Below are 20,140 nucleotides of genomic sequence, written 5' to 3'. Positions count from 1 at the left end.
TATACAGAATAGCTAACATAGTTGTACTACTGTCTTCTATTGCTCTACAGAAAGGAACAGTTAATGATTACTTGTTTGATCAATCTTGTATATCTCTATTTATTTTCCTGAGAAACCACTTTGAAGATATCAATAAGTAAGATAACAACCATTATTAATTTCCTACAACTTTGTCTGTTACTCTGTTTTGTTTGTATTTTTCTTATGCTATTTTGTAAATGGATGTCTGTTTTTTAATACGTTTTCCTTCTTTTATTTCTTAAAATAAAAAAGGAAGAGCTCAGTAGATTGTTGTTGTCGCAGCTTGCTTATTTGGTGCTGAGGGTTGAACTCAGGGCTTTCACACTGAGCTATATCCCTAGTTCTTTTTATTTTAATTTTATTTTATTTATTTTTGGAGACAGGGTCTCCCTTAGGTCCAGAGGTCCCATTCAACCCAGCCATTCCCCTTCTGGGTATTTTCCCAGAAGATCTGAAAATGTCATATCACAGCGATATATGTGCCCCCATATATGTGCCCCCACAAACAGCCATCCATTTACCAAAAAGCATAAGAACAATACAAACAAAACAGAGTAACAGACAAAGTTGTAGGAAATTAACAATGGTTGTCTTACTTATTGATATCTTCAAAGTAGTTTCTCAAGAAAACAAATAGAGAAAAACAGGGTCTCTCTCTTGCTAAATTGCAATCAAGCTTGAATTTGTAATTCTCCTACCTGAGCTTCCCAGAGTGCTGGGATTACTGGTGTGTGCCACCATCCCCAGCTACACAGGGTCTGGAGAACCAGGGAGAGCCAGGGCCAAAATTAAAGGGATGATGAGAATAAAAAGCTTCAGTAAGGGTTTTCTTTCATAAAAGGAAGTCTTGAAGAATTTGCAACTTAGTCTTTTCTCTGTTTCTGCCTCCGTTTTACACACACACACACACACACACACACACACACACACACACACACACCACAAGGGCATGCAGCACTCTTGTCCTGCAATCTCTACCGGATCTGGCCTAGAACAAGAAGCCTTTTCAGTACCTCTGTGTGAGCGGATTAAAGAAGCCAGGAGTTCTGTAATGAATGTTCCCAAAACGCTCGATTAGACTCCTTGGGTTCCCCAAGGGTAAGGCTTTAGGCATGTCACTGAGTGCTCATAGAATTCTGGTCACATCCCCACACAATCTTTTCAAGACTTGTGTGAATTTCATTTTCCCTTTTTCTCTCTTACTCATCTCAAAAATATTAGGATGTCTGTGTTCACTTCCACTGCCTTTCTCATCCTGGGGCTGAGCAAGGTGTTGCTGCTCTTTCCTTTGACACTGGTCTGTGAGGCCCATTCTCTTCTCTCCTTCCCTTTCTGTTTGTGACATGGAGTCCATCTTGGTCTTCTTGCCTAAAAGACCCCAAGTCCGTGTGATGCCAACACCAACATCATACAAAATTCTGAGCTCCACCACACAAGTGTGGTGTGAGTAGATGTGCTTGGGCATAAATGCAAGCCAGGCGATAGTCAACTATTTGAGTCAATCTGAAGAATGCCTGGTCCTTACAGTTTGGGAGATGCTGGAGTCATTATTAGTCTGGGCTGGGATACATCAGTAAGGGCCCTTGGCTGAAACAAATTCTGCCTAACTTAAACATAAGGAAATGTATTAGAATCATATGGAGGTGAGATTGATAGATTCACAGAACTGACAGGTGAGAGTGGTAGGCTCTGGACAGAAAAGAGTTTAGAGGTTTGAGAAAGGAAAATGAGCAGTAGCTTCAGATTAGGAACATCTGTGTCATCACCATAGCAATGCTGCAATGACTGAGCCCCAAGACCACTTCTGTGTTTGATTTAATCACTCAAGTCTGTATGGAGCTTGTAACTGGCTCCAGAGAGTGCATTCCTGCTCCAGACCTCCTAGTTCCACTCAGCTCTATAGTAAGAGGCACAACTCTGTATCTTCCTCCCATACAAATCTACATACAATAAACAGAGAGAGATCCTTCCCAAAACAAAATTATGAAGCTTTCTGAGATTCTAAATAGCACTGTAGCAGCCAAAATTTAAACAGGCACACTACATAAAAGTTCTTGTGTCCTGAATTTACACGATTATCTAATACGTGGCAGGTGCTTAGTAAGTATTTGTTGAATGTCAAATGAGTGAAATATTGCCATCTCCCAGAAGCCCTTATAAAAGGTGACCCCAAATCAGATTACCCAAGCAATTATTAATTGTTAGATTGATTCTGCCTGCATTCCAGTCTGGAGCTATGCCACACCAACCCTTGAGGCAGGAAGGTCCGAGGTAGGATATGTATTGTCCTGAAGACTAGGAGAGTGGAGACCAAGGCCACAAATCAGCCAATTAATCTTTCTCTCTCACTGTCTCACTGTCTGTCTGTCTCTATAAATATGTCTCTGTCTCTATATCTTTATGTCGTATCCTGTTTGTATTGCGTGCTTTCAAAGCAGCAAAGAGCCTATCATTTACTGTGGACTATTATAATATTATAAATGTTTAAAAGATAGCAGGATGAGCACTAAAGAGTTGAAAAGAATTAGTCTCACACTTAAAAGATCTATTTGAGGGATTAAGCTCCTTGACCAGTATATCAAAGTTTTTCGTGTGCCTCAAAAGCATACTTTTCATTTGTATTTGTTCACTGGAACAGAGTTATGATTGTGAGATTGAAGATGCTTCATAGCAAGCATGTGCAGACCTTGCATTTAAATAAGAATATGTACCCCTGACCATTTCCATGATATCTTTCAATGACTTCCTGGACAATCACTCAGACATGCTTTGGAATATAGCCTTTTGTATAAGAATAGTTTCAGATAGAGAAAACCTTCCTAGATATTAGCTAGCCTTGGCCATAAATAAAAGCCATCTCTCTGTTCCCTTTTAGAAACTAATTATAACCATTCTTGGGTATTATTTCACTTTGCCTTTTCCTCACACTATTTCTTTTTATTATAGTTATTAACACACATAAGTTGTATAAAATAACATGTTTCACTGTGGCATCTCCATACATATGTGTAATGTGCTTTGATCGGATGCACCCTCTCTTCTCTCCTCTCATTCTCCCTCTCCCTACCCGAGTCTTTTTCTCCTTCTGCAATAAAACCCCTTCCACTTTCATGTCACCATGTTAAAATTCCATGTATGGGAGAAAACATGATCCTTGTCTTTCTGAGTCCAACTTGTTTCACTTAACATGATGGCCTGAATTACCAACCAGTAAAACAGATGGTAATTCAGGCCATCATGTTAAGTGACATGATTTTGTTCTTTGTGGCTGCCTAATACTCCATTCTGTATGGATACTATATTTTCTTTATCATTTGTCCCCTGATGGAGATCTAGGCTGATTCCATGTGAATAGTGCCACAATATACACAGGCATGCAGACACCTCTAAGGTATACTGATTTTGTTTCCTTTGGGCATATATATAAGACCAGTACAGGAGCCGGGGATAAAGCTCAGCAACACAATGCCTGCCTGGCAAGCACAAGGTCAGGAGTTCAATTCCCAGTACTAAAAAAAAAAAAAAGCATAGTACAGCCAGATCATATGGTAATTCTATTCTTAGTTCTTTGAGAAATCTCCATACTGTTTTCTGTAGTGGCTGCACTACTTTATATTCCCACCAACAGTTTGTAAGGGTGCATTTTTCTCTGCATCTTCACTGGCACTTGTTTCTTCTTGGTTTGATAGTAGCCATTCTGTCTGGAATGAGACAGAATCTCAATGTAGTTTTTATTTGCATTTCCCTGATGGCTTAGAATGTTGAGAACATTTTCATATATTTATTGGTGACTTGAACTTCTTTCAAAAAGTGTTCCACTCATTTGCTTATTTATTGATTGGGTTGCTTGTTCTACCAATGCTAAAAAATTTTTAATTTTATATATTCTGGATATTATCTCACTGTGACATAAATATCTAGATCTGGCAAAGATCTTCTCTAATTCTGTAGGCTGTCTCTTCACTCTGTTGTTTGCTTCCTTTGCTGTGCAGTAGTAGTTTTTTAACTTCATGCAGTCCCATTTGTCAATTCCTGCTATTATTTCCTAAGTTACAGGAATCCTGTTGCAGAAATCCTTGCCAGCACCAATATCTGGAAGTGTTTCCCCTATGTGTCCCTCTAGTACTTTTAAAGTTTCAGGTCTTATATTTTTGAACCATTTTGAGTGTAGGGTACATTGATTCATCGTGAGTGTAGGAAATAGTGTAGGATACAAAGATCTGGTTTCCATCTTCTACTAGTGGATGTCCAATGTCTCTTTTTATGCCAGTACCGTGCTATTTTTGTTACAGTGGCTGTGCAGTATATTTTTAAATCCAGTATTGTGATGCTTTCTGCATCGTTCTTTTTGTTCATGACTGCTTCGGCTATTTGGGGTATGTTGTGCTTCTACTTAAATTTTAGGATTTTTTTCCTAGCTTTGTGAAGAATGCCTGTGCTTTTATGTTAAAATTTGTGTATCTGTTGGGAGTGTCTTCTTTCCATGTTCAAAGTACTAGGTTCAATCTGTAGCTACTTTGAGAAGAGAAAACAGCCAACCATAGCAATAGCAACTTAGAAACAACCAGATATAGGGAGACAGTAAAAATACACTTTTTAAAAAAATCTATAACACTCATAACTATAGAGAAAAAAGGAGCAGAGAGAATACAAATATTAATGAAAGTAAAATTAATAAAAATATAACAGCAGGAAGAGAAAAAGGAAGAAAATTGAAAAGAAAAAGAGAATAAAATAAAGAATAAAAAATCTAATTAAAAAATTAAGAAGTGCATAAAGTTAGATATGAGTAGGAAAATTGTATGTTAAATGCATAAAATTGTGAAGGAAAACAAAATAAAGCACATGCAAGCTTGGTGAGGTGGCACATGCCTGTAATCCCTGCACTCTGGGAGACTAAGACAGAATTCCAAGTTGGAACCTAGCCTGGGCATTGCAGTTGGGATGTATCTCAGTGTGAAGGCCCTTGGGTTCAATCCCCAGCACTGCAAACACACACACACACACACACACACACACACACACACACACACACACACATTCTATCTTGTTGAGTTATTTAAAATGAAGATATTTCCTTTTGAAACCTCTAATCTTGGAATGTACCAGGCATAGTGAGTGGTGTAGCAGGTCAGGAGTGCTCCTTCTCAAGTCCAGCCAATTAAGCCAAACTAGATAGGGCAATATGTAAGCCAACTCTGGTTCACCTTTCCCAGCAGCAAAGATTAAGGCAATATACTCTGCAGTAGGGTGATGTTCATACCAGACCCTGGAGCACTGGGGACAGGGCTACAGTAGACCCTTCCCAAGCCCCTGGCCAAGAACAACTACTGGACACACTGTGTGGGTTCTCCCTTGCTCCTGAGTCTTTCAGTGCCAAAGGCAATGTCCATGACACAGTACCATATCATTTGAATGCCTCTGAGCATGGAGGAAGGGGCTGAACCAAAGTGATCTGCATTGTTAAAGGAGTTGCAACACGTAGCCATGAATGATGGTAAACACCTATAATCCCAACACTCTGGGAGGCTGATGCAAGAAGATCACAAGTTTGAGCCCAGAGACCCTGTCTCAAAATAAAAAATAAAAAGGACTGGGGTATAGCTCAGTACACAGGTCCTAAGTTCAATTCCCACTACTGAAAAAAAAAAGTGAACATATAACACAGAAAAGGAATTTGCTCCTCAAATGGTAGAAAATGGTAAGACAAAGAGAACATAACCAAGTGCCTTACATTTCACATATATGCAAAAAATCTTCTCAAAACTTGAGGAGCGTTGAGATGTTGACAGTGGAAAACATGCAAGTCAGTTCCGAAACATAGTCAGCTCCTCTTTGTACTACAAAAAAAAAAAAAAAAAAAAAATTATAAATGTGATATAGTGACTCTTATGTGAACTTTAACTCTTCATTATATCATCTGGCATATGGCCAACATTTCTTATTTCTTTCTGTATTCTTCTTGAGGCTAACATACTTTTCCATATTTTCATAAAATCTTCATAATAACACTTTAAGTAGGTAGGAACTGTGTTACTAGCTTATGCTCATTTTGTAGATAAGGACCTGGAGGCCCACAGATGTGCATGGTGTATTTACACAGCCCAGCTGGAATAATAGAGATGTGTTGTCTGGAAGAGGAATGCTTCCTTCCTGATAGCACACGAACTGTTCTCTGAACTACAGGGCCAGATAATACAGAAGACTTCAAGGATAACTGGATACTTAGCCATGTGCATGCCTTATATCATATGTTCTTCATGTACTAAGTTTTCCAAAAGAAAGAATCTGGTAATAAATACCACACTTCTTAATCTCCCCAAGGAACAGTTTTACCCCTTACTTTGATATCTATTTAAGGTAACTAGCTGGTAAAATAAAAAGATCTATTTGGGGAAATTAAGTGTGTAGTTTCATTTACATGTTCATTTGGAAAGAGAAAAGTGGCTAAGAAAAAAGCACTGAAGAGGTTATATTCACAGGGAAGAGGAATATACATAACAAATATTTTTAAATGATTCAGAGATATGTCCCAGTGAAACATTATTTTTAACTTGTTATTATATTTTGTATATCTATATTCAGTTTTTTATAAAACAAAAATAAAGAATAAGAATAGTTTTTCAAGGGCAATAAGACAGATCATTTATACCTGATCATCCCACTTTGTTGCGCTTAGAGAAAGAGGAAACAAAGTGATTTAATAATAACATCAGGAAGGCCAATATTGAGAGTGAGAAAAGCTATCACCATCCTCTTACTGAGGTCAAGCAGTCCAGATTCCCAAAGGAGGCAGAGTAGTAAGAAAAGGGAAAACTGACTGCATCAACTGGAAATAACAGGTTTCAACTTGTTTTCAACTTATTTCATTATTTGAGTACAGTGGCAATTCCAGAGAGACAATGGACACGTTCACCTTGAACTGCCGCAGAATGCATGCTGGAAGAAAGGGGGGAAATCTTTGGATTATTTCTTTTGTCAACAACAAATACACTTCTGGGTCATAAAATCTAGAGATCCCAAAAACTTAGCATTCAAAACAAAATGGGAAAATTTTCTGCTTCCACACCAAAAAAAATCTTACAAAACAATTCAAGTACAAGAATTGACATCAAATTTTAAAATATGGGCAACAGACTAGTAAGAGTTAAAAAATAATTCTAGTATGTTGGACACTTTTTGTGAGGATAAGAGGATGCTGGAATATAATGGACAACCTTGGGGCATTCTAACCAATGATGTAAAGGCTAGGTTACCAAGGTAACAATACAATACAATACAGGCTCCAGCAAGCTGGATTAAACCAGTAGGGAAGAGGAAATTTAAAATGAAATATTGCTAAGGGAAGATACCACTCAACATCATCATAATTGTGTAAGAAAGTCTTCTCTTCTTTCAAATAAAATATTCCAATAAGAAAATCTATGAAATCTATTTAAAGAACATAGGTACATCCTAGAATAACACATTCAGCTAAGAAACAAGAAGTTGTTAAAAGTACAAACACTATTCCTGTCTTTTTTTTTTTTTTCCCGGTACCAGGAATCGAACTCATGATATTGTACTTGCCAGGCAGGCGCTATGCCACTGGGCTAAATCCCCAGCCCCCACTATTCCTATCTTAAAGATGCAGAAATGAAGCCTCTTCAAAGTTAAGTAAATTTCCCAAGGCTATGTGACTAACAAGTGGTAGAAATCATGACACAGCTCTGTGGGGTCTCTTCTTCCCATTTAAATGACTCTACTTAGACCTTGGGTAGGAAGATACCTAAGGCCAAGAGGACGCCAGTGTGAAACTACCCCTTTCATTTTTATGACTGTTTCTACCTTGGAATGTTAGTTCAATTGTACCAGTACTGTTTTAAGCCTTCTCTATATGAGGTGTACAGGTCAAGCAACACAGGAGAAGTTTCTAGAACCAGAGTTAAGGTCATGACTTAATCCATTTTGGTTATACTAGAGATCACTTTACAATTTAGAAGACCAAAGAACTAATATAATCTCAAGATAAATAAATGATTGATGGTAGATAGATAGATAGATAGATAGATAGATAGATAGATAGATAAACAGATTCAAAGAGGGAGGAAACCCCATGGAGACAAAAACTCAGTTTCCAAGATGAAAACCAAGAAGGAAAGAATCTGAATGGTAGGAGAAAAGTTAGGAGAAGCTGGGTTTACAGAAGCTCAGAAAGAGACATTTCAAGTAAAAAGGGAGTGGGCAACTTTGTAAAATATTCCAGAACCTCAAATATGGTTGTATAGTACTTACAGTCTGAGCTCAGAAACAGTTTCTAACCTCACATGAAAGACTAGATTATAATACACTACTCTAATAAATCTGGAGGTAGAAGAAAGTACATGCAAAAAAATTTCATACTATTGCTTAAAAAACTAATGTTCCCCTGGGTCAGGTCACAATTCCTATGATAGAAAATGAGATGGCACAGGTCTCTTCAGTTCTGCGTGTATCAGATAGGTCAAGAATTCCAACGCTCTCAAACCTTTTCTCCTAAATTGATAAAGCCCCAAATGGTATCTGACCTGAGCTCTCAAAATCACCCTCCCACCTCCTATATGGCATGTTATCTTCCCCTCCCTTGTTCATTATTTCTATACTATGTTTGAACTGCTGTTTATTGAGTGCTTCATATACTCCACATGTCTTCTTTTTAATACTTTGATCAAATGAAGCTCAGAGAGATAAAAGAGGTTACTCAAGGCCATTCAGCAAGAAGGACTAGCACAGGATTCTAATGTAGGTCTGTCTGGCACCCCAGCCTGAGGGTTCTTTTTTTCTTTTACCACTCTTGCTATTTAGAAGCCTCTGTAGATGCACACAACTGCCAACTCTGTTGCCAAAGATGGAGATGACGCAGCTGCTACAAAATACTGTGTGCCAGGAGACGCTACCACATCCTTCTTCTCCTGTCTCCACGTAGACTAAGAAGCATCACAGTCAAGGCATTGTTTCATTCACAAATAACCATAATTGGTGCTCTCACCCCCACCAGTGGTGTTGACACAGCACAGTTCTTTTTAAAGCGTCCTCCATTATCTTAAGAAATAGGGCCCTGGTGAGCCAGTCCCAGTGGGCCCATGAACTTGTCCAAGCATGTCTGAGTTCAGAAGAGAATACAGCTTAGACCCAAACTGAAGTTCAAAGTCTGCTTAAAATCCAGTTAATGTTTTTAAGATACTAAGTTTCAGAGAAACCCAACCTTTAAAAATAAGAAATACCACTGGGAAATATAACTGTAAGACAACAGGAAGACTAGGATCCGCCACCGAGAGCACAGATTCTAATGTTAAACTGTCAGGCTGGAAAAAGCTTCAGGAGGATCTTCCTTTTACAAAAATAGGTTTCATAGCATGAAATGCTCAAAGCCAATTTAAAGAGCCAATTAAAGACCCGGTTAAAAGAGCCAATTTATGGAGATCTGTGAGTTAAAGAGAAAGATAAGCAAAGCTTTGTAAATACAAAGCTTTAGCTAGTCAGAGCTTACAGTTTAAATTATTAAAATACTCTTGTTCTCTTTTATAAAAGACTTAAGTAAAGGACTTAGTCTTATTTTTACTTTAGCTGGTTAAATTTTACCACTAAATTTGAGTCTTAATTATAACAACCATAATTAACAACTTGGGTTCTCACAACATATATATTTATTTTTAGTTTTCCCTTTCTAGAAAATATTTACCCTATTCCTAAATGTGTGTTTGTATTTACATTTAACTATTTCACTATAATGTATTTTAAAGACAAATTTTTACAATAGACCAGCAACAATGGATGACTGAGAGATGATAGGTAAATAAACGGACAGACAGACTGAGGGATGTTTACCATTGATAGATGATATAAGTGAGGAAGAAACTCACAGGCTTTCATGACTCTTTCAACACAGCAGATAAAAGCGTTAAAGGAACTAAAGATGTGTTCCAGGTTCTTAGTGGCTGGACAGAGACTGAAATACATCAAGGGGGGCTGAGGATTTAGCTCAGTGGCAAAGCTCCTGCCTGGCAAGCGCAAGGTCGTGAGTTCGGTTCCTGGTACCAGAAGAAAAACAAAACAAAACAAAAAGAAATACATCAAGGGAAGAACCATGAGTTCAGTTTGTACATGTTGTATGCTAAGGAGCCTGAAGTACCCAGGAAATGGTTGAAAAAGTGGAGTCTAAAGCCCAGAGGAAAGTTCTAATCTGGATATTTAAATTTTTTTTCAGCAGCAACAGAAAGCAAGTGCTTTGACATGAGAATGAAAGCACTGAACCAGGGAAAATATTTGTTTTTCCTGGACTTGGAAATAATGAGACTAAAAACAATTCAAGGACAGAATTCCCATAAATGCCAGCTCTGAAGAAAAAACAATGTAGGAAAACAGGCAAAAAGTCCTACGTGGAGCCAGGAAAAGAGTGAGTAGAAAATAATGGGACCCGAGCACTAAATGAAGCAGAGAGTTCCAGTGGGAAAATACTAAAAATACTCAAACGCTTGAGCAGTTAGAAGGCTACTTGTGGCCTTGGGAAGGGTGGTCTCAGTAGCCGTGGTGGGAACAGAAGCCACGTTTTTGAGAGAAAAGGAAGAAGCAGAAGACAGAAACCTCCAGCACTTGAAAGGAATGTTAAAAGCAGAGGGGGCTGGTGTTTTACTTTCTGGGTAGAAAACTGGCCTTATAGCCAGACGACCAAAAGGAGCTGAGGAAAGTGACCTGCTGTTCTGCCAGAGAAGAGCCCGCAGAGAGCACCCCACACTGTTCTGGGGGCTGCTGAGGGTTTCTCCTCCCTGAATCCTCAAAGCATGCACACAGGAGCTGAGAGAACCCGTGAATAAGAAGTGGGCTTGGGGTAGCGGTGAAAGGCCATAGGATGCAAGGTCTACAAGAATGGAATCTCTGCAGAGTGCCACTGATTTACTAAGTATCAGGATGCACTGCCCAAAGAGGCCAGCGGACCAGCTCTTATCCAGCCACACTGCATTCATAGTCAGCAATGGCCCAGGAAAGCTGACTGCCTGCCAGTACTCTGATTCTCTGAAGAAAATAAAAGAGGAAAGACTGTCTTGTGAGAAATTTTAGAAGTTGCCCCTTTCTTGGGAGTATACCTTTGATTTGAATCATAAGGGAGTATAATGTTAATTTAAGTGATCATTTATCCAAAAGATGATTCTGCTATGCTGAGCAGTGAGCCCAATCTACCTTACAGACCCAAAGTACCCAGAAAAGGGGTCTCAGAGGAGACAATCATCCACACATGATGGCCAAAGACTCACTGTCTAATCATTTAATGCCATCCTCGGGCCTCTTCACAATAACACCGCTTGGCCACGTTTCTAAAGCTCTTGCATTTGATGACTTGCTTTCTTATTTGTTTATAGCTTGTTATTTACTCTTACCTTGGCAGTGTGATTTGTTATATTATGTCAGATGTGTCTTTCTGTGCATGGGAGAAGAAAATTAACTGTGAAGACTTCCCCTGACATCACATCTAAATCATGCAGGACTGTTTTCAAATATTCCAGATGAGACAAACTATTAAGTAAATGTTGTACACAAAAGGATTTGGGAAATTTACACATGGTTTGTAAACCCTGGCAGTATAAGCTATTTATATGAACTTGTGCTTTTTTTGAGATGACAATATAATCCCCAAAATGCTGATACGTGATGCAGTTGACCAACGTCACATCTGGTGGACAGTGACATTAGATCATGCTAATTAAATCTGAGTTTCAGTCTGTCTCTTAGAAGGAAGCAGGAGACGTAAATCTACTAACAGAATTGAAAGTGAGAACATTTGAGGGAAAATGGCTGCACTTTGAATCAGGAATATCAACAAAGGTGATGGTAGATTCTGTCTTACATGGTATTGGCTCTCCTGCCCACTGTTTAAAAGGAACATTTCAGAAAGTATTCAGACTGGTTCTTGAGAAGGCTTCAACCTCCAACTTTGTCTCATATGACAAAGCTGACTTTATGGGGGTTTTCTTTTCCTGACTTTATGGGGGTTACCTTTATCTCCCCTCTTACTTATCTTACATTTTCACTTTTGCAAGACTTTCAGCCCCAGACTCCCCTGTCTCACTCCCAAACTGCTTTTTACATTGTCCCGTCCCCTACACACACTGAGTTCTTTGTACTTCGGATACTGGACAATGTACTATAATTGGCCCAGCCTTGGGAAGACTTGTTATCTAAAAACAGGTTCTCAACTCACACTAATAGGACCACTTTTATAACATCGGGCTAAGCAACTTCAATCAGACACTTATCTAGACTTTAGACAGCAGATTTTTAGAAGTTCTGGAAAGAGAAAACCACACTCCATGCCAATTCCAAAATACATAAAATGTCAACGAGGATAAGCAACTCTTTAAAATTGTACTAACACATTTAAATATTATTTTCCTCTTTCTCTTCCTGACCTTTAAATGTTCCCTGAATTTTGTCCTTAGCTATTTCTCTTCTTTACTTGCATTCACTCAACTGATTTTATTAAATCTCACGGATACAAGCATATTAATTCACTGTTGACTTTCAAATTTATATCTATAGCTTAATCCCTTCTTCTGAACTCCTGTCTCACATATCCCTGCACCTTGACATGTTCATTTGAAGATCTGTAAACATTTCAAAAATGAAATGTCTTTGTCTATTCTTGAACTCTTGATTTCCTGTCTAAAACGTGCTCCCTTCTTAGCCTTGCCAAGCTCCATAGGTGACACCCCAGTGGGCATGTTGGAAAGAAGGAAGGAAAAAAGGAGGAAGGAGAAGAGAGAAGGAGAGATAATTGGTTCATAGGAGAATAATGTGGTACTGGGGAGTATATAAGTAGAAACAAATATTCTTAGGTACAGTGTTGGTGGATAAAACTGTTTTAACTGTTGGTGGATAAAAGCTGTTTTAAAAACTGCTTACAGGGATCACTTATGCTTTATTTGTTGATCTAGATCTTAAAAATGAGGGACAGGCCCCATAAAGGATCAATACATTTTCTCAAATGAGTTATAGGTTTAGCAAATACCATTTAACATGTTTCTATAACTTAGACTTACAACCCAGCTCATGAATATTCTACTGAGCTCAAAAAATCCTACTGCAAACACTTTCACCTGTTTTTTTTTTTTTTTTTTTTTTTTCCTGAAACATCATCATTGAGACACAGGTATTGAGAGAAGCCCAGAAAAATGCTATGCATTTGCTTATTCTATGGCAGATCTTAAAACCACACATGATAAGTCAATGCTTTAAATGTGGCTAAAAGGGGTGCTAAAAAGAAGAGCGCCTAAGAAACGCTTCCAACACCTTTGCCTTATCTCACTCTTCATGGGCGCATAATCATCACCCGATGCATATTACACCCATGGACTTAGCTCCTTGGCTGATCACCAACATCTGGCTGTGATTAGCATTTCTACTCCCAGTACAGTAATACAAAATGGAATATCCCCAGCTCTGCTCCTGCACCGCAATCGGGCCCACAAATGCTTATCACGTACTCCTCTGAAGCTAGAGCTTGTGCTGTGCTCTGCAGAAAACTTCTCCCTCTTCATCTTCTACAGAAAGCTGGAACTCTCTATTGTTTTTTCTTATTGTTTCTTATTAAGTGTTAACTAAAACTTTACACAGCATGAGCTTCGTCAAAGACTACATCCTTCAGGAAAGAACAAATTACTTGAAAGCATAATTAAAACTCAAAAATAGTGTCTCGCTCGCATCCTCCAGTTCCAGCAACTTCTTTTCCTCTTTCTTTTTTGCTCTGTCATGAAGTCAGAATGCAAGCTGATTCCAGCAGTTTCACCAGATACCACACACTAATGGCTGTGGGACTGCTGCCAGTTGCCCTGTAGACATGTTCTTCCCATTGGCTTATCTTTACTCATTATCCTGTTCTTAATATCATTGTGCAAAGAATCTGAAGATTACAAAATAACAAGGTTTTCCAATATGTTGCTGTGTTTAAACATGTGATAAATTAACAAGGGGATAGTGCAATGAAAGCATTTGCATTTAATTTCCATTCAAGGCACAAAGCTAAACACAGCACCAGAAAGAAAAGTGCATTGGTTTATTCTCAAGAGTTTGGGTGAGCACAAAACCAAATAAAACTGAATCACCACATGGCAGGATTTATTAAATCTGGATAATAGAACTAAGTAACACCCTTCACGGCAAACGAGTGAGCCTTTTCCCTTTTGCAAATTGTCAGAGCACAAATGCAAGATTTCCACAAACCTAACAAAATGCTAAACTGGAAAAATATTTTATATGCTAGTGTCAAATTTTCAAATACAAATTACAAAAGACTGATGTAAATTTTCTTTAAGAAAAAAACTCCCTAAAAGAAAAAGCTATTGAGAATTGTACAAGGAAAGGAAATTAGAAATTTTGATGTGAGACACGTTTTTTCACTCAATTATTTTAGTCAAGTCATGCATTTTGTAGAACTTTATCTGCCATTTGTAAACATATTTAAATAAAATAAAACCACATTTCTATTCACCTCATGGTCAAAATGAGAAGTTTTCTGAGGTGACTCTTAAAAAGGTATACTTAACCTCTTCAATCGCTTTTAAAAAGGAATAGAAAAGTAGTTTTTGAAAAAGTCAACCTGAAAATGAGCATTTCTGTAGATATGCACTACAGGATAGTTTGTATAGGATTTGTTGGATAGACATCAGTGCTTTAACAGGACTAGGCCCAGGTCCAAGAATAGAGATTTAAATCTTCTTAAATATGAAACAGTCCTTTGTTTTGCTTTTCTCATTCTTTGCAAAGCTCATTTTGTGGCTTTAAAAATATTTATGCAAGAGATGCTATCCTGAAGAACTACAACCCAGAAGTTGCCAACTTGATATTATTCGCTAGGTGGCCAAAAAATCCGTGCAAAAGGAGTTTCCCCCTTCCCTCCTTGATGCCTGAAATGTCAGCAGTTGTAATTCAGTCAGCTGTGCTGATGGTTGACATCTATCTCCCTGAGGTAAACTTCTGAGGTAGGGATGGCAGGGAGAAAATTTCTCCATTTTATTCACAGATATGCTGAGGCTTTCAAAGGATTCACTGAAACCAAGATACATCATACCTGTAGAATGTGTTTCCAAACTAAGAAGAAGAAAGGAGATTTCTTGAGAAGGCTTTGGGTGAAGCCAAAGTAACATCAGCTGCTAAGGTTTTGAGGAGAAAAGAGAAAAGGAAGTAAAGCTACTCTCTGTACCCCCCACACCTTGAATGCCCTGGGAATCCAGAGAAAGGAAAGTCAGAATGTCTTCAATGACTACTTCATCTCCTTCTAAATACTTGGGAATTTTTAAAAATAATTGAATCAGACATTCTCTTTAAATAAAACTTAAGACACTTATCCATCTTAGATTCTCTCTCATTCTCCAGATTTTTAGTGATTTGTTAGACTTTCCAAGAGTTCTAAAACAAACTTTGAGGGCTACTTCAGTATCTTTACATACAAATTGTTAAAGCATGAACTTGTGAATTCATCTAAAGTAGTTCATTGTTTCTCTTCAATTCTTAACCTATAATAAACTATAATGTCCCTTTTATATTGCTTAATCAATGCTTTCCTATTGTAAGATTATTGCTCATGTAGAGAAAACAGAAGCAAAATAGGAGTTGATTGACTTTGCTTCTTTTGTTATGTAAGCATCCAATAGTACAATCCACTTTCCTTAAATTAAAGGGAGAAGTGGCTTTTTTGTATGAAAGAATCTTATAGAAGTAATTGGGTAATTCAAATATGTGTGCATGTACATTTGATTTTTTCAATGCCATACAATAAGGAAATAAAAAAGATTTGGTGGCTCCAGCTTACATTATTCTGAAGGCATAGATCCTATTTTTTGAAAAGAAGCACTTTATTTAAAATCCATATTATCTCTAAAATTTGGATTAATTTGATTGTTGCACTGTTCACTGGATGCTTTCTACCTACAAATAATAGAGAGTTCTCAAAACAGTCCTGAGTCTCTAAATTCCTAGGTGTTATTATCGAAAGGGCTCATGAAAGTATTTTACGTTAAAGAATGTGACAGTGTTACTTCTTGCGATCCCTATTCTTTTCCTTGAGAAAAAGAAAGATGAAAACTTAAATGATAAAAAGGATAAGTTCCGGTGTTCCACAGTACTGTGGAATAATGATCATTTACATAACCCGCTATATATTTTCTGAAGAACTAGAAGAGAGGAGCTCAAAGCCTCCAAACATAAAGAATGATAAGAGGGAAAAACGAATTGCCCTGACTTAATCAGTACATGCTCTATGCATGTGTTGAAATATCACACTGTATCCTGTTAATATGCATGAACAGTAAATACGAATCAAAATCTAGAAGAAGTGGTAGATTTAAATAATGAAGTTAGTGAGTGGAAATAGATTTATTTATGCTTGGAATAAGTACAAATTAAATAGGACATTTCCCTTATCAGACAATAGTTCCTCACGAGTCACTTCACCATTCTCCTTTTATCAGCAGAAAAATAAATAAAAAGAATGGTAGCGGTCACGGCTCTTCCCCTTTACCCAAAAAGACGTTTCTTTCACCCCTGTGTCGCCAGTGTGTTCACTGCTCCCTGCAGCCTCTGATAAGGCTCACAAGGGACAAGGAAACCTAACTCCACTGTTTTCCTGTTGAGTTCGAGAGTGCTTTGCCAACCCCGTAAGATGAAAATCTCAGCCGCAGCATCTGAAAGAGAACACCTCCCTCTACCCTAAACGTTTATCTCTGCCAGCGCAGTAACTTTAGAAAAGATGCTGAGCTAGATCTCTGAGGTAGATTTTCCTTCTTGCTTAAAGAGATTATCTCTGAAGATAAATTCACTTGCTTCCTATATCAACTTTTTATAAACTATACACTTTTATTAGAACTAGTTCCTCTTTCATCCTCCTAAGATAGAGATCTTGTTAACTTTGACTTACTAACATTTTTCCAAAAACATAGACCATAGTGGCTATTCTTACGTGTGGAATGGATATATTTCTGAACAATATAGCTAGAGTTTGGGAAGCAGGTTTGTCTTAGACACATACTCCTTGGTGTGGGAGACAACAAAGTACAGAGACAAGAGAACACTCTTGATATCCCACATATGACTGCTCATTATGCAGATGTGTTAGCTGCTGTTGTGTTAGCCGTCTACCTGTAATTGAATTCAGGTCTCTGAGATTCAATTTTATTGTTTGAAAAGTGGTTTCACCATAAATCTCAGAATGTTGTGAAGAATTAAATAACAAATGAAGAGATTCTGCTACATGCTATGTATTTAATCACAAGTAGTGGTAGCTATTATAGTAAAAGTCATAAAACCAATTATTTTACTACAGACATTCTCTATAGGGTTGCATGTACCCTGTTTCCTCCACCACATATATGCCAATTTAATAGTCCCTTCAGGAATACTTTTGGAATGACAATGGGCTCGAGATGAGGGAAGAGAACTGTCTCTAGAAAAACCAGAGAGGAAACAAGCCTGTGACTCCATATGAGTCCATTTTCGCTCCTATAACAAAATACTTGAGGCTGGATACTTTATAAAGAAAAGGTATTGTGCACAGTTTTGGAGGCTAAAAGTTCAAGATCAGGGAGCTCTGTCTGTCCAGTCTCTGGGCACCACCCACTTGGTTGCATCACAACGTGGAAGAAAATCAGAAAGAAAAATGTGTGTAGAAGAGACAAAGTTTATAACAAGCCTCTTTCACAAGAAACAACTGAAGTTCCACAAAAACTACCTTAATCCCCCACAAGGACAAAGCCCCCCTTACCTAATCCCCTTCCACTAGACCCCATTCCTTGACGACCCAACCACCTCTCAACATGGCCACACTGAGGACCAAGCTTTCAGTACATGCACTTGGGGATACACTTAAACCATAACCAAGCCAGAACACTCTGAGAAGTCATAGTAAATGAGGGAAGCCTCCTGATCATATGAATAAGGCTACTGAAAGAAAAGTCCATAAGGTGTTTACCATTGGAACACAAAAAGTATCTTCAAATACATATCTGAAATCACGCTGGCAGCTATAGCAGAACTGTCGAATAGGTTCTTAGGAACCTAAGAAAGAATTATAATGAAAGAGGGATCCTAGGCAAAGATAGCAAGAGACCAATATGAGGCCATAGCAGGGATGAAACAGCAGTTGGTTTCAGTATCCAGTGGGATCTCACAGAGGTAAGATGACAATAGTGACCTTGGAAGAGAAGGGAACTACATGGTGGTTGTGATCATTAATTTTTTGTGTGACTTTGGTTGGGTAATGACACCCTGATATAAGAACAAACATTAGTCTAGGTGTTTCTGAGTATGGATGAGATTAACATTTAAATCAGTGCATGCTGGGTAAAGCAGATTTCTCTCCATAATGTCAGTGGGTCTCATGCAATCAGTGAAAAGCGCAAAGAGAAAAAGAAGAGTGGCACCTTTGCAGACATCCCCCAGAGGTATTCATGTCCCAGCTATAGCTTTATAGTAGCTGTCCATCGTGCCTCTTCCAAACAAGAGGGAATTCTAAGAGCAGACAGCACTTGGACTTAAACTGTAAGATCTGTTCTTCCCTAAGGCTCGACCAGACTCTTCCTACATGCCTTCAAACATGAACCGCATATTTTGGATTTGACAGTCTCTATAATAATATGAGCCAATTCTATTGATTTGTCTTACTGAAGAACCCTAATACAGTAAGGAAAGGTCGAGGAAGAGTCAGGCTCCTGCCATACGTAGAACAAAGTTGTTGCTACCGTCGCCATGGTTACTATCCACGCTGCTTGATGAGCTGCCGTTCTTTAGACAGAAGTGGCCTGAGTGGACATCAAGTATAGCTGTAAAGCAAATATAACTTTTTCCTATTTATTTCAATTAACTGCCTCATTTACTATTCTTCCCCAGTCTTCCCCTATGAATTGGAGGTAGCTTACCATAAAAAGTGCACAACAATAAGGCCATTAACATAAGTCACATGACCTAATATAGGAAGAGGAAAGAAGAATACCTAGAGGATATTTAGGAAAAATTTATCCTGGAACTAGTAGCTCTGAGATTCTTTTAGTCAAATGCAAAAAGGAACTATAATGGTTTTCATGGCATTTCAGATAACACATTAATAAGAAACATGTAGCTAGTGTTCACCATTTCCAATTTCTTCTCCTCCCTAAACACATAGAAAACTACATCTCTTAACTTTATTATGGTTGGGCAAGGGTCAGAGACAAGTTTCAGTCAATACATTTTGGGCAGAAATGTGTCACTTCTGAACTGAGGCCATACAAGCTCTGTATCACTTCCATGGAATAGATAAGTTGATTTGGTGCTGCCACCAAACCATACAGCTTGTTTAACAAAGCAGGCAGGCAAGCAGGCAGCTTTCTATCATTGTCACAAAACACCTGAGGTAAACAATTTACTAAAGAAGGCTCACTTACCTTGCATTTGACAAAAGGGCCAAACACATACACTGAAATAAAGATAGCCTCTTTAATAAATGGTGCTGGATAAACTGGCTCCACACGTGTTGAAGATTTAAATTGAGCCCATATCTCTCACCATGCACTAAACTAAATGCAAAATGGATAAAAGAGCTAAATATTAAGACAGAAACATTAAATCTTCTGGAAGATAGAATAGGTAAAACTCTTGAAGACACTGGTGTAGGCAAAGACTTTATAAATAAAACCCCAATGACACAGGAACTATCGCAAAAAATCAACTGGCATCTCATCTTTAATAAGCTTTCGCACAGCAAGAGAAACCACCAACAGAGTGAAGAAACAACCTACAATGTGGGAAAATATATTTGCTGGATGTTCCTCAGACAAAGGTTTACTATTGAGAGCATATAAAGAACTCAAAAAATATCAGACCTTCCAAATTTAAAAGCCCAGTTCAAAAATGGGCATTGGAGATGCATACACACTTTTCAGATGAAGAAATACAAACAGCAAATAAATATATGAAAAAATGTTCAACATCATTGGTCATTCAAGAGATGCAAATTAAAACAACAAAGATTCAATCTCACCCTAGAGAGAATGGCTATCATCAAGAAATCAACTAGCACCAAATTTTGGAGGGACTGTGGGAAAAAAGGAACCCTTCTCCACTGTTGGTGGGAGTGTAG

General features: G+C 38.1%; 1 long non-coding RNA gene across 1 annotated transcript; it reads right to left on the bottom strand.

Annotated features, from left to right (window-relative positions):
- Positions 1–3,644: 3,644 nt before the first annotated feature.
- LOC106149765 lies at positions 3,645–8,905 on the bottom strand. Its single transcript, XR_001236139.1, has 3 exons — positions 8,829–8,905; positions 5,756–5,861; positions 3,645–3,722 (listed from the first exon to the last, which is right to left on the bottom strand). It is a non-coding gene; the product is annotated as an uncharacterized LOC106149765 (long non-coding RNA).
- Between the last annotated feature and the right edge of the window lie 11,235 nt (positions 8,906–20,140).

Source organism: Chinchilla lanigera, unplaced genomic scaffold (genome assembly GCF_000276665.1).
Source record: "Chinchilla lanigera isolate Chin_1 unplaced genomic scaffold, ChiLan1.0 scaffold00004, whole genome shotgun sequence".
Classification (NCBI taxonomy): Eukaryota; Metazoa; Chordata; class Mammalia; order Rodentia; family Chinchillidae; genus Chinchilla; species Chinchilla lanigera.
The sequence above is the reverse complement of the archived record's forward strand: the minus strand, read 5'-3'. Positions and strand labels throughout refer to the sequence as shown.